We start from the raw sequence: 11,986 nt of genomic DNA, 5'->3' as shown, positions 1-11,986 counted from the left end.
CTGGGCTCATAGAGCTCAGTCCCACCTGGGAATCATGTGCGGGTTTTTCACTTTAGGTAATGAAAACAGATAGCAAGAGTGGCGGCCCCTGGTTCAGGTGTGTTTGAGAAGGAAAGGGTCACCCCTTCCACCTCCGGTCGGGGGGGCAGCCTGCCTGGGCAGGGAGTCCTGGGCTCAGCCTCTGGCTGTGAGCAGACCAAGATTTTCCACATTGAGAAATGCTTGGGGAACTTTTTCTTTTCTTTCTCTCCTTTTTTTTTTTTTTTTTTTCTTTCCCCCGGACAAATGTCTGATCATGATGAGAAACATGACTGGATTCAGTATAAAATGTTCCTGCTGTTTGTCCAGCTCAGCCGATTTCTCTGTCTGTGCTATGAGGTGGGGGGTAGCCTTCCAAGCAGCGGCAGTGGCCACGGTTTGCCGTGCCCGGGGCTCTGGCGTGGGTTTCAGCCCACCCGCGGCGCCGCTGCTGCCGTGGGGTGGTCCTGGGCTGCCTGCAGAGGAGTGGCGACAGGGAAGGGACAGGGCATCCCTCCCCACAGCAGGAGGGGTGTCCCTGCTCCCCTCGCAGCCGTGCGTGTGGATGCCTGTGTGGCTGAGGGGGTGCAGAACCGACCCGTGGGGTCGGGGATAGCGTACCCTACCCAACCCGGCGACTGGCTGGGCAGAGGGAGAGACTGCCCTGGGCTCCTCACCCCCTCAGTTTGCCTTTCCACCCCCAACTTCTCCCCCGCAGGCATCAGAGGGCACTCAGGACGCGGGGTCTGCAGGAGGGCAGGCTCTGGGGTCTCCTTTCCTCTTCGGGTGGGGGGAAGGGAGAAGAAAATAGAGAAGAAGCAACAGCCTCCAGCTTTTCCCTTCGTCTAATCTTGCTTCACTCCCCCTTGCTCCCTCTCCCTCCCTCTCCCCTTTCCCCTCCCTCCCTCTTTCTAATTCCTGCCACTAGCTCGGAGCCTCATTCAGCAGCCGCTGCCAGTGGAGTGTAATAGACTGAAGATGCTGCCGTGTCTGCTCACTGTCTAGTTGTGAATGGGACTTGCCTCCTCTCCCTCCTTCGGAGGTGGCCAAGGGAAGCAGCCAGCCCCGCCGGACCCGCAGGTAAGCGGCGGCCGCAGGCGGGTGCCCCGGGGAGCCCCGCAGAGCCGCGGGGAGCAGCGGGCACGCCGGCGCCGGAGTTGTGTCGGGTGAGCGGGCGGCGGGCGCGCTGCTGCCGGGCGAGGAGGCGGCTTGGCCAAGGGGAAAGGGAAGGAGCGGGCTGGCGGGGAACGCTCGTCTCCCGCAGCGCCGAGCAAGAGGACGGAGCGGGAGGATGCGTGCCTGTGCTCCAGAAACTTGACAGCAGCAGCGGGGCTGGGGCAGGGGCAGGGGCAGGGGCAGGGACAGGCAGGTGTGCCGCGGGGCGGGCGCCGGGAGCGGCTGCTGGCGAGCGGGGCCGGGCGCGGTGCGCGGATCTGCCGCAGCTGCCCGCGGAGGCGGCCGGCGAGCTCCCCAAAGGAGCGAGATGGTCTCTCCGAAGGGAGAAAGGAAACAGTGTGGCAAACGGTATACACATATTTTTTTCCTCGGTTCTTGCCTGGGGGCGGGGGGAGGACGAGCATTTGTCCGTTTTAAAATGTTCCTTCGGATAAGCAGATATTGAAAAACCCCGAACTGAAAATTTTTTACTTGCACTGTAGCTCCTAGGCATGAAATGGATATGCAGAAATTATGAGTGCAGAAAATGAAGGATAATCTATCCGGAATTTGAAAAAAAAAAATCCCACAACTTTGATTTATATGTATTTTGCAATTTATTTTGCTTGCTGGCTTTCAAGTGCATTACTATTCACAAGGGACCAAAATGGTATCTGTCTCTAATACGGGCTAGTCCAAAAAGCATTAGACTCTTGGGTGATAAAAGCATAAGCACATCCCCAAGAAAGGTAAAATAGATCAGGCTGCGAGTCCCCATAAATACCATTAACTTTTAGAATAAAAGTGCTTCCTGTGCAGTCCTCTGGGATCACATATAGCAGTCTGACATCACGATACAAATGCCTTTACCTTCTACAGAAGCCCCCCTTTATTGTCTATTCTTTTAAATATTCATTTGGTGAGGAGAGAATCAGTATATGCTCGGAAATCTTCTTTATACCGTTGCTACAAAGGACAGTGTGGCTGTGTTAACACAGTATTTACCTACCAAGATATCTGTGACAAAGGAACCTCTTTAGCAAATGAGGTCACTAATTCAGAAATTGGCCCTTTATAAGGAGAATGCTCATTTCTTTTTCACATCCCAATGACTAGTAACTCCCTGTGACTTTCTTCCTGTTGATTTGTGATGGTGATACAATAAGAATTTCCCAGACTCTGCATCTCTCTACTAAGAAATTAAGTATTTTTAGTTATTTAATAGTGAAACTGTTGAATGAAAAAAGCACTAACAGATGCAGAAGCAGGGAAGCACGCACACGGACGTTACTGAATGTCCCTCTCTCTTCCCCCTCCCTTGCTCTTACGCGTGCTTCAGTTTCCAAAGTCTGTGTGATTCTCCAGGTAAATACTTTCTTCTCTTTTTTCTACCCTGGCTAATGGATACCAATAAATAAACCTGCTTTCAGTGTAGAAGTTCTGCTATAATTAATCTGACATCTGCCTGAGTCAGGTCTGTCCACTGAGATTTGGAATACAAATCAATGCTTGTACTCAGTCCTTTAGATGATTTTATATGGGGAGATACATGGAAGTATATGGAAGTGGAATTGCAGATGTTTGCTTATGAACAGCATTTTTGTAGCAGAGTGGTGCAATTCATGTTGCTGGGAGATGGGCACTGAGAGCAGAAGGTCTGGTTTGAGCTTTGTACCTTAACACACAAAACATTCTTCCAGCATATTTCTTAGTCTACTAAACTCTAGAAAACAGAAGTTTTTGACAGTACTTCTGAAGCAGTTCTCTTTCCTCTTGCAAGAGAAGAACAAAAATAAAGTTACAGAACTAAGAACAAGATCTTCAGTAAAAGAGTTGGAAATTCTTTAGGAAAATTACCTAAAAGACATCTTTCTTCAGCAGGCTCTTGTTCTTAGGCCCTAGAGTAGGATTTTTATTTCCCCCCCACCTCTTCCTGCCACCTCAGCCTTGCAATAGAACATAGAGAATGAGCATGGACAGATGATGCTACATCAGCTGTAACTTTGCTAAAATTTTGAGTGTTGTCTGTCCAAAAAATCACTAGGAACTAGATTGCTTCATTACCAGAAATACTGCTACAACAGAGTATGTCAAGAGATAAGTCATTGCAATTTATCATCAGCAATTTCAGAAGGAAATATGTATGGAAATGGTTGATTGAGAGACAGAACAGCTAAATTAATTTCTCTTTTACATAACAATATGGGGAAACTACAAAGATTAGAATGATTTCTGTGATTTATCTGATAAAATGCTTTAAAATATATAATGTGATTTCAGCTTCAATTAATATACTATTCTGGCAACGTTTGACATATTTAATTTAATTTAGTGTAAGAAACATATGTGAAGTTCAGAGCTCCAGTAGACTGAGACTAACATTTTAGTTTTCTGCAAACGCTGTAACTAAACAAAGCGTAACTCGAGAAACAAATGTTTTATTGCTGAGATTTCCACAATAGAAGTTATTTCTAGCTCAGATGTCATAGAAATTTAAAGTAATTTCAAACTTAAAACTAGTGTCTCCTCTTTTTGGTGAACCTCCTAGAATTTTGAATCCATTTTGTGAGCCGGATGTTTAACGAAATATCTTCAGTGTAAGAGAAACAGAGGTCTCATCTGGAATCAATTAATTTGAAACAGTTTAGCAACATACTTTCTAGACTTTTTGTGTCTGAGTTTTTATACTAGCAGTTTAAGCTAAAAATTCTGTGTATACTTTACTATGCTATATGTTGGTGGGGTTTTGTTTTTGTTTAGTTTTTTTTGAGTGGCACTTCAGTTTTCATTGTCCCTTTGTTGGGGCCAACCCAAAGCTTAGGAAATAAATGGAACAATGGGCATTGATTTAAATATTTAAATGTAGTTTGGATCCGGCACTTTGTCCATATGAATGAAAAGGGCTTGTTTTATACTTAAGTATTGTCATTTTACGTCATATAGATATATTTTAGTTTATCTCTTATCAGTTAAGGAACACTGTAGTTATATATTCTAAAACTATTTTATTGCATTTTAAGAGAAAATGTAGTCCTGTGCTTGGGTTTTGACGCTGAAGACTAGGATACTCTTAGACTGTGAAATTATTGATTCATTTAAGTGCCAGCCCGCGTATGCCGAATTATTAAAGCCATTCATTTTCTTTTCTTGTGTAAGTAAGGACTTTAAAATTTCAAATATTACCAAAGGGCAGCGAATTTGCACACGGTACTCCCAGAGGAGAGATGTCACTGCAGGAGCCGGGGTGTGTGGAAGCCGCTCTCCCGGCGCCGGGCCCCGCTGTCGCTCCGCCTCGCTCAACAGGTCCCCGCCCGGCGGAGCGGCCGCGGGGGCGCGGCGGTAGCGCGGCGGTAGCGCGGGGGCGCAGCGCGGGGCTGCGGGGGGGGCGCGGCGGGCGCCAGAGGGCGCTGCTGCTCTTCGCGGCCCCGCCGGTGCCGGCCGGGCTGTGAAAAGGGGTTTTGTTCCCGCCGGCCCTCCCGGGGGGCGGGTTCCATCTCGCCGCGGTTCGGGCTGGTGCCCAGGCGGTTGGTCAGGATTCGCATCTTTCTAGTCAGTGGATCGCGTTCCCTTCGGCGCCCTGTTACTCGCTGCGAAGTTCTGGAACGGTGCGAGTTCGGCGTGTCTGAGGAGTGGCCACAGCTGGGCTCCAGGTGTGAAACCAACAGCTTGGTCCTCTCAGCAGCAGTGGTTCTTAAGGGGTTTCCCATCTCTTTCTTCCTTTTTCAAAGACACTGTCGTTTCCTGCTATGCAAAGGGAAATGTTTAAAGGCAGAAAAAATGATAGAGCAAAACAACAACAAAATTGTTTCAAAAATATTGTCATGCTTGAGAGATCTTATAAAGGCATCCTTGATGGGAAAAAAAAAGACATAGTAGTCCAGATTGGTCCAATTTTACCCATACACGTCTAGGTCAGTGGAGCTTACAACAGAGAAAAGTAAGGTGGTCCAAATCATTTCTGTATATCCTGTAGCACCTTGGAATATAAAAGAAATTGTTACAACCCACTATTGCAAATGCTGACCAAAAAGGATGTACATAACAGTAGGGATTTTAAATGGTTGCAGGCTTGGGAGGAGTCTCGTTTCCACCTGCCCTCTTCTGATGTTCTTCCCTAGACATCCACTGTGGGCTGTTGCTAAAGGCAGGATACTGGGCTGCACAAGTCTTTGATTTGACTCATAGACCAGCCAAATTTCTGTGTATAAGAAATATACACTATAAAGAACAGAGTGCAGAAATTTATAATATTGTATTATAGTCACTTGGGCAGATACACAGCTAGAGAAGCTAAGGAGTCTAATAGAAATTGTTGTCTACAACTTTTATGCTAAACATGAGTAATGCAGTGTGATAATAGTTGTACAGTTTTCTGTCAATTGCCTGATTTAGGATATTAATTAAGAACTATCTTAGAGTAACAACTCTTGGTTAGAGAGTTAGTAACTACTGCGCTGGAAACGGAGCACCGCTTTGCTGAGGAGCGCTGTGTTGCAAAGAGCAGTCTGAGACCCGTTAACTGCCCATCCTCTATGCTCCAAGGCACAAACATCCCTTAAGCTGTTAGACCTGCCCAAGGTGGGTGGAAAAGTTAGAGCTGCCGGTCATGTTCAGGGCCCTCCAGAGAACATTACGCATGGCTGGGGCATTAGCAGTGCCTTGCAAGGCAGCAGGAATTCAGAGACCAATATCTGGAGCAGCCAGCCCTGCTGCTGAGCAGTGCCTGTGGGGAAGGTGACATTATGGTTAATTTTGCCTGACAAAGACATAAGGCCGCCTTCTATAACTGCTTGGGTGGTGTGGTGGCTTTCAGGCATCCCAGTCTCACTGAGCTCCGCTGGCTCCATGAGCCATAATTTAGCTCTTCAATTTTAAAGTGCTGGCTTAAGCAAATTCTAAGGGGTTTTTGTGGGTGTTTTTCTTTAAAGTTTGGCAATGAGTAACAGCCCTTACCCTTCTGAATCAGCAAGAGTTCATCAGAATTCTTAATTGTAATGCAATGGCAGGCAGAGTTGGAGTAGCAGAAATCAATGTAAATGGATTAAAAGAAAAGGACCAAGTAACTGAATGTAAAAGAGGAGCCGGGATTTTCCAGAGTGATTGGTGAACAACGCAGCAATAGTTTTCCAGATCTAATTCATTATTATAATGATGATTTAATAGTTCATCAACAGATAGACTGTAGCGACATTATAGATAAACTAACATAAAAGGCAATTGTGGATCATGAAGTGTTACAAAGTAAACAAAATTGATCAGAACTTTGATACGTGAATGTAAGCTGTACAAAGTACCTATCTCCATAGTAATTACGCATAAGCTTTCATTTAATTGTGTTGCCATGATCTGACACTGTTCCAATGAACTCCCCGTGATGCTGTGGAGACACAGGCCCATACAGGCAAAGACCGAGGCAATGAGCAGAAGGAATTATATTAAATAACACTTTAAAACACAATTCACAGAATTCCCATGTTTGTGAGCTTCACAGCACCAAGCATTTACCTCCCTTACCTTTGTACAGGGCAACAAGTGCGGGTTTTCTTGCTCTGCCAGCATGTGTCCGTGCTGCCCCATAGGTTGAAACCAGCCTGGCCTAGATGGCTGTGCACAGCTTTGTTTCTTGCTCCTATCCTCACACTAGCAAGTGGGATAGAGATTAAATTTATGGTGGACCCTCTTGCCGCCACCGCTTCTTCTCACGTGAGCTTGTAGTTGATGCGAGCTTGGTAAGCTAAAAAGTTCCTTAACTTGATGTCAATGCCATTGAAGAGCTGCTTCTTCTGCACTGCATTTCAGTACTCTTCATTGCGATCATCAGATACTCCATGTGAAAGTATTACATTTAAGGTTAAACTGGTGTCATAGAAACTCTGGTTCAACATAATTTTTTTATCCCAGCAGGCTGCTGATATATCTTTTAAAATAAAATAAAACTTCAGAAACATATTAATTGGTCTCAGTGGTTAAGTTAAATAGTTAAATACATGCATACATATCATTCTGCCAGGGATAAGTCATTAGTTCAGTATAAACCAGAAATGATAGCTCTATTTTAATCAGGAGACTAAACCCTATTTCCATTAACGCTAACTGTTTTATTAATACATGTGCGTGTCGGCATTAAGTCATAAATTTAAATGGTCTGTCCCTTCTTGATTTAAAATAATTATCTCAAAGATCTTGACTGCTGAATGAATAACTATGTTAGTCCTTTCATCTTTTATCAACTATTTTTTTTTTAATGTATGTAGACATGTAAGGCAAACAAAAGAAATAGAGTTTGTGTGAAGTTGGCTGGCATTCGGACCAAAAATAAATGTATTTTCATTACCACAGCAGAAGACCTGTAACTGTACCAACCCCCAGACGAGGATTGTAAGACCTTTTAAGAGTCATTTAACATTATGTACCTGTCTATATCTTATGTATGCTTTATGCATATCTACGTCTATTTTCATTTATATAGGAAAAATTATTTTTTGTGTATTACTGGAAAATTTCAAGTGAAGCAACAGGTAGAAAAATGCAAGCTTTAAATTGTTTGAGAAAATTGTAATTAAAAAATTGTACCTAATTTTTTAAAATAATAACTTAATGTTACCTGAGAGAAATCCTGAAGTAAATACAGGACTTCGAATAGCATTTACAAAATTAAAAACTGGTCTCATGAACACTAGCAAACACACTTGAAATTTTAGGATTAAACCTTGTCCTTTTCAGAGCAGTGTTTCCGATGGGCAGTCCTCCCTTTCAGCAGACTTGATCACATATTGATGTAGTTAGGTATTTCGAAGTATCACTGGGTTCATTTTAGGTCACTGTTCAAGGAAAGATTTTAGTGCATTTCTTCATTACAGGGAACTTTCTGGTCAGGGCAGAAATGATTGTAAGTTTTTTCTGAGGAATGACCCATATTAAACCAGTTGAATGCCGCCTGGTTAATTCAATATATACAGCACAGTGATCAAAACCTCCTGTTTCATATTTCATGTTACCATAATTATTTAACCACAGAGATTACCAAACTGATGTAACCGAAGAATCAAACATTTATCCAATGCACACAGTGAACAGATATTTTTAAAGGTAACATCTTCCCACTCTCTTTCAGCATTTTTTTCTTGCAATTGGAATTCCACTGAAGATCTTCAATATTTCGCATTTGTGAAAGTTATTGTTCATTCACAGTTTCCAACCCAATTTCTCCAGACATAAGAGGTTCCAAAATTTTGAAAAGCAGTTGAATAATAATGTAACTTGAGGCTCTGATTTAAATAGAAAACTTTGTCCACCACTGATTGTTGCCTTTTTATTTGTTACCATTCCAGTTATAGCTGGTATAGCTCAGAGAATATGGCTGATTAGTATGCATTTCAATTCTTTTTAGCACAGTAGCAATTTACATAGCATTTCTATTTCTAAAGCAAGAAGAAAACATAATAGGCATTGGCATTTACATACAAACAATTTATCATTTACATACAAAAGGGCTGATCAGGTAGAAATACAAGTGACTGTAGGTCAGACTTAGGATGGTCATTATAGTTCTTTCTGTCCTTAGAATTGTGAATTTTGCAAGATTTAGATGAAAAAGTTATATTCATAAACTATGAATATGAAGTCATGTTTCAAATACTAAATGTAACAATCCTCTTAGAGATTTCTAGTGTGTGGTTTTCTGTGGTGTGGTCTTTGGCTATACCCTTGTAGTGAAGCCAGTTTAAGATGATCCCTTCCTCAATGATTCCCAGTCCTGGACTGCCATTCACAGTCCACTGATGTGCACAAAGTTGATTTGGAGATTTCAGAGCTAATTGGGATGTCTGCATGATCTAGGTTGAAATAAGACATGTACAATATTTAAGGTTACTGTCTGTGTGACCTTGGTAAGATAGAACCTGTCCTCCTAGGCATAGTTCTTGGTTTCTCAGGTTCCTGCATCATCATCTTGAGTTCATTGAACCTGCTTATGTTTAGAAGATATTTCTTGTGCCTTAGTTTATTAGCTTCTGCTCCCTTCTACAGCACAAAATCTTATAGTTATTGTACTTTTCACCTTCAAAGTTTCTCAGTTTTCAATGCAAACTTTGCTGTGCCCTTCCATAACCTCCATTTCATCAGGTATAGTAGACTTTTCTACCCCTCACTACAATCTTGTGGTTGCTAATGCCCAGCTGCCTTCTGCATACATTTCTTAATTTTTTTGATCCATAAGGAGAAGTCCTACTTTCTTTGTATTTGGCTAGATATATGTCAAAATACTGGGGCAGTTAGATAATAAAAACTAATTCTCAGTATGTTCAATGGCTTCCTATATATTTACTTCATAACAAAGAAAAGTTCAAATTCAAATAAGGTGACATTGGTGTGATCTGAGAATAGTCAAGCAATCTTACAAGAAAGGAAATGGAAACCAGCCTTACTGCCTCACTATAGACTGTTTATATACAATATACAGATGTCATATATAACTAGGACATGATGAGCACCGTTGAAAAAGGTAACACAAAGGTTTACTCCATGCTGCAGTGATGTGCTGTGATTCTGTAGCATCACAAATTAATAAGTGGCTACTGGCCTGTGTTTGAAAGGAGCAGCTGAAACATATGAAGAAAATCAGAAGTCAAATTACAAACATCTAATTTTTTTTAAATGGCATTGAGTTGACATTGAATGCTACCTTATTGTGACCTTCAGTATGTATTTGTACATTTAGAAGACCAGGGAACTGTCTACTTTATTTAATATATGCTCTCAATTTTGTTGCTGTTAGCAGACTTTTTTTAATGACTTCTAGAGCGGTCAAGTTTAAACTATTTATCTGATATTTACACTTTACTTGTTAAAATTCTGTCTGTTCAACCTGATATAAAACAAGAGAAACTATTGGAGTCCATGGGGTTATTCAATTGACAGTAGTATTACTGAACAATATGCTTGATATGGAAAATTAAAGTCATTTTGGCAATTACATTAACTCGCGTATTTAAACAGAATTTCTATGGAGGTGTACATTTCAGGGCTAAGCAGGTATTTAGCCCTACTAGCATTAGGAATGCTGTCAATACACTATCATATGTAAGAAATTGCACTAATATTTGTTTAATTATCCAATCAAATTGAACAAGAAATGAGTTTGGCTGGAATAATCAAGTCTATAGAGAAAGTGCCAGCTCTGATACTTACCGAGATTTGACAGTTGCTTGTTGTCATGACCTTGGCTTTTTTATTATGAGCTAGAGGTCAGAAAGTGTGCTAGATGTAATTACGGCCTTCCTGAGATTCCGTAGGCCATCCTCTGCAGCAAACTCAAACCAGATTGTCTACATGTACCAGATGACTGATTAACTGGGTGCAAATCTGTATTCTGTTGTCATAGCAGTTCAGTCCTGTCTCTGACTGCCACCATATACAGTCTGTAGAAGAACTGAGCCTTTATGATATTTTCCTTCAAAAAGCAAAGTCTAGCGAGCTATTTCTTGAAAGCTGTACATAATGTGAGAGCTACGAAAAATGGGAATTTTACTTATTTTTTGCAAAAAATTTACAGACGGTTATTGATACTTTATTAAGAAAAAAAAATAATGCAAATGAAATTAATAATGTGTACAGAAGGCTGTTCCGTTGGTATTAAATCATTTTGCCAACTGGAGGAGAGAAGAATGTTTTTGCCTAGAGGTATACCCCATCTGGAAATTAAATCCATTTTTACTAGAAATGGAATCATTCAAAATAAACTGCAGAAAAGCTTGTGTTTTAACTGTTTCCATGTGCTTAAAAGTAGACTATACTTAACCCATAAAAGCCTTGGGCAGTTTATTACTTTGAGTTAATGAATGCTAATTGCTTCTTAAATTTGAGATCAACAGCTCCTCCTTTCATATTTTTTCATAACGCTGCAAGGACTATTTTGAGTCACTCAGATATGATGATTTCCTGTTTCACGTGTTAGTTATATATGCAATTCCTGTGACTTAACAGAAAAACAGAATTGTATATGCTTTAACTTCCTTTCTCATTCTTAACAATTGTTTTTACGCGTTTCCCCCTTGGGCTTTATAACAGGCTCCAAGTTTTATTTTTCAACAAATTAGAAACATACCAACTTTTTAATAACACGTCAAGTGTTTTAAACATAAATACGTGGATCTCTATCTACATCCTCATGCCCTCAAATTATTTGTCTGTTATCTACAGTAAGCCAGACTTATTCTTTATGCTTTCTTAAGCCTGTATCGTTATGAATTGAGATGTCAGTCTGAATTACATGAATCTTTTCCACAGCTGTGCCTTAAAGGACACATGCCTTTCTACCATCTGATACCAGAAAAAGTCCTGTTGCAAAACTATTTTTCCCACTTCTCAGTAGTCTGGTGAGGTCATTTCCATAATCCATGGAACTGTTGCTAAAATTAGTGGTATATATATACATATGGCTATGCTGTTGAAGCTGTAGAGGGACCTGAGTAAGAGATCCCTATACATTAATTATGCCTTCTAATTGTGCCATTTTAGTAACCTCCTCATGTCCCAAAAGAATCCTAGAATGAATGAAGAGGAGCGTAACTCTGTATTTATGGAGAAGAATTCTTACAAGAATCATATTAAAATTACAAATCAGCTGAGAGGACGGCATCTATATTGACTTGTAGTTTCTGTTCCATTTTGCAGGCAGCATGGCTAGGACTTGGACTCATTAATGGCAAAGACGACTTCATCCAGGTGCTTATATTTGAGGAGAGGGAAGAATGAAAGGCTTACATCTATCTATTTGTTTTTACTATTTTAAAAGCATTCTTTCACCTGACTA

At 41.3% G+C, this 11,986-nt stretch overlaps 1 protein-coding gene across 1 annotated transcript in view; it reads left to right on the top strand.

Moving 5' to 3' along the window:
• Nucleotides 1-929: 929 nt before the first annotated feature.
• CDH11 (cadherin 11) overlaps nucleotides 930-11,986 on the top strand; it is an 82,949-nt gene continuing 71,892 nt past the window's right edge. The window contains exon 1 of the mRNA XM_065640603.1: nucleotides 930-1,098. The gene's annotated coding sequence lies outside the window, so the exon portion shown is untranslated. The remainder of the gene's footprint in view (nucleotides 1,099-11,986) is intronic.

Source organism: Caloenas nicobarica, chromosome 9 (genome assembly GCF_036013445.1).
Source record: "Caloenas nicobarica isolate bCalNic1 chromosome 9, bCalNic1.hap1, whole genome shotgun sequence".
In the NCBI taxonomy this organism is placed as follows: domain Eukaryota; kingdom Metazoa; phylum Chordata; class Aves; order Columbiformes; family Columbidae; genus Caloenas; species Caloenas nicobarica.
The sequence above is the reverse complement of the archived record's forward strand: the minus strand, read 5'-3'. Positions and strand labels throughout refer to the sequence as shown.